Here is a 3,736-nt window from a genome sequence, read left to right on the forward strand (position 1 = left end):
TGGCCATATCATATCACTTATATTGATTGCATGTGATGTTTATCTTTTATGCATCTTAACTTGCTTTGATTGACGGTAGAATTATAAGATGATCTCTCACTAATTATCAAGAAGTGTTCTCCCTGAGTATGCACCGTTGCGAAAGTTCTTCGTGCTGAGACACCACGTGATGATCGGGTGTGATAGGCTCTACGTTCAAATACAACGGGTGCAAAACAGTTGCACACGCGGAATACTCAGGTTATACTTGACGAGCCAAGCATATACAGATATGGCCTCGGAACACGGAGACCGAAAGGTCGAGCGTGAATCATATAGTAGATATGATCAACATAGTGATGTTCACCAATGAAACTACTCCATCTCACGTGATGATCGGACATGGTGTAGTTGATTTGGATCACGTAATCACTTAGAGGATTAGAGGGATGTCTATCTAAGTGGGAGTTCTTTAAGTAAATTGAACCTAAATTTATCATGAAACTTAGTACCTGATAGTATCTTGCTTGTTTATGCTTGATTGTAGATAGATGGCTCGTGCTGTTGTTCCGTTGAATTTTAATGCGTTCCTTGAGAAAGCGAAGTTGAAAGCTGATGGTAGCAATTACACAGACTGGGTCCATAACTTGAGGATTATCCTCATTGCTGCACAGAAGAATTACGTCCTAGAAGCGCCGCTGGGTGCCAGGCCTGCTGCTGGAGCAACACCAGATGTTATGAACGTCTGGCAGAGCAAAGCTGATGACTACTCGATAGTTTAGTGTGCCATGCTTTACGGCTTAGAATCGGGACTTCAACGACGTTTTGAACGTCATGGAGCATATGAGATGTACCAGGAGTTGAAGTTAATATTTCGAGCAAATGCCCGGATTGAGAGATATGAAGTCTCCAATAAGTTCTATAGCTGCAAGATGGAGGAGAACAGTTCTGTCAGTGAGCATATACTCAAAATGTCTAGGTATAATAATCACTTGATTCAATTGGGAGTTAATCTTCCAGATGATTGCGTCATTGACAGAATTCTCCAATCACTGCCACCAAGCTACAAGAGCTTCGTGATGAACTATAATATGCAAGGGATGAATAAGACTATTCCCGAGCTCTTCGCAATGCTGAAAGTTGCGGAGGTAGAAATCAAGAAGGAGCATCAAGTGTTGATGGTCAACAAGACCACTAGTTTCAAGAAAAAGGGCAAAGGGAAGAAGAAGGGGAACTTCAAAAAGAACGGCAAGCAAGTTGCTACTCAAGAGAAGAAACCCAAACCTGGACCTAAGCCTGAAACTGAGTGCTTCTACTGCAAGCAGACTGGTCACTAGAAGCGGAACTGCCCCAAGTATTTGGCGGGTAAGAAGGATGGCAAGGTGAACAAAGGTATATGTGATATACATGTTATTGATGTGTACCTTACTACTGCTCGCAATAGCACCTAGGTATTTGATACTGGTTCTGTTGCTAATATTTGCAACTCGAAATAGGGACTACGGATTAAGCGAAGATTGGCTAAGGACGAGGTGACGATGCGCGTGGGAAACGGTTCCAAAGTCGATGTGATCGCAGTCGGCACGCTACCTCTACATCTACCTTCGGGATTAATATTAGACCTAAATAATTGTTATTTAGTGCCAGCGTTAAGCATGAACATTATATCTGGATCTTGTTTGATGCGAGATGGTTATTCATTTAAATCTGAGAATAATGGTTGTTCTATTTATATGAGTAATATCTTTTATGGTCATGCACCCTTAAAGAATGGTCTATTTTTGATGAATCTCGATAGTAGTGACACACATATTCATAGTGTTGAAGCCAAAAGATGCAGAGTTGATAATGATAGTGCAACTTATTTGTGGCACTGCCGTTTAGGTCATATCGGTGTAAAGCGCGTGAAGAAACTCCATACTGATGGACTTTTGGAACCACTTGATTATGAATCACTTGGTCCTTGCGAACCGTGCCTCATGGGCAAGATGACTAAAACACCATTCTCCGGTACTATGGAGAGAGCAACAGATTTGTTGGAAATCATACATACAGATGTATGTGGTTCGATGAATATTGAGGCTTGTGGCGGATATCGTTATTTTCTCACCTTCACAGATGACTTAAGCAGATATGGGTATATCTACTTAATGAAACACAAGTCTGAAACATTTGAAAAGTTCAAAGAATTTCAGAGTGAAGTAGAAAATCATCGTAACAAGAAAATAAAATTCCTACGATCTGATCGTGGAGGAGAATATTTGAGTTACGAGTTTGGTGTACATTTGAAAAATTGTGGAATAGTTTCGCAACTCACGCCACCCGGAACACCACAGCGTAATGGTGTGTCCGAACGTCGTAATCGTACTTTACTAGATATGGTGCGATCTATGATGTCTCTTACTGATTTACCGCTATCGTTTTGGGGATACGCTCTAGAGACGGCCGCATTCACATTAAATAGGGCACCATCAAAATCCGTTGAGACGACGCCTTATGAACTGTGGTTTGGCAAGAAACCAAAGTTGTCGTTTCTGAAAGTTTGGGGCTGCGATGCTTATGTGAAAAAGCTTCAACCTGATAAGCTCGAACCCAAATCAGAGCAAAGTGTCTTCATAGGATATCCAAAGGAAACTATTGGATACACCTTCTATCACAGATCCGAAGGCAAGACTTTTGTTACTAAATTTGGAAACTTTCTGGAGAAGGACTTTCTCTCGAAAGAAGTGAGTGGGAGGAAAGTAGAACTTGACGAAGTAACTATACCTGCTCCCTTATTGGAAAGTAGTGCATCACAGAAAACTGTTTCAGTGACACCTACACCAGTTAGTGAGGAAGCTAATGATGATGATCATGAAACTTCAGAACAAGATACTACTGAACCTCGTAGATCAACCAGAGTGAGATCCGCGCCAGAGTGATCCTGTTCTGGAAGTCATGCTACTAGATCATGATGAACCTACGAACTATGAAGAAGCGATGGTGAGCCCAGATTCCGCAAAATGGCTTGAAGCCATGAAATCTGAGATGGGATCCATGTATGAGAACAAAGTATGGACTTTGGTTGACTTGCCTGATGATCGGCAAGCAATTGAGAATAAATGGATCTTCAAGAAGAAGACTGACGCTGACGGTAATATTACTGTCTACAAAGCTCGACTTGTCGCAAAAGGTTTTCGGCAAGTTCAAGGGATTGACTACGATGAGACCTTCTCACCCGTAGCGATGCTTAAGTCTGTCCGAATCATGTTAGCAATTGCCGCATTTTATGATTATGAAATTTGGCAAATGGATGTAAAAACTGCATTCCTGAATGGATTTCTGGAAGAAGAGTTGTATATGATGCAACCAGAAGGTTTTGTCGATCCAAAGGGAGCTAACAAAGTGTGCAAGCTCCAACGATCCATTTATGGACTGGTGCAAGCCTCTCGGAGTTGGAATAAACGCTTTGATAGTGTGATCAAAGCATTTGGTTTTATACAGACTTTTGGAGAACCTGTATTTACAAGAAAGTGAGTGGGAGATCTGTAGCATTTCTGATATTATATGTGGATGACATATTACTAATTGGAAATGATGTAGAATTTCTGGATAGCATAAAGGGATACTTGAATAAGAGTTTTTCAATGAAAGCCCTCGGTGAAGCTGCTTACATATTAGGCATTAAGATCTATAGAGATAGATCAAGACGCTTAATTGGATTTTCACAAAGCACATACCTTGACAAAGTTTTGAAGAAGTTCAAAATGGATCAAGC

This window comes from Triticum dicoccoides, chromosome 3A, assembly GCF_002162155.2.
Source record: "Triticum dicoccoides isolate Atlit2015 ecotype Zavitan chromosome 3A, WEW_v2.0, whole genome shotgun sequence".
Lineage (NCBI taxonomy): Eukaryota > Viridiplantae > Streptophyta > Magnoliopsida > Poales > Poaceae > Triticum > Triticum dicoccoides.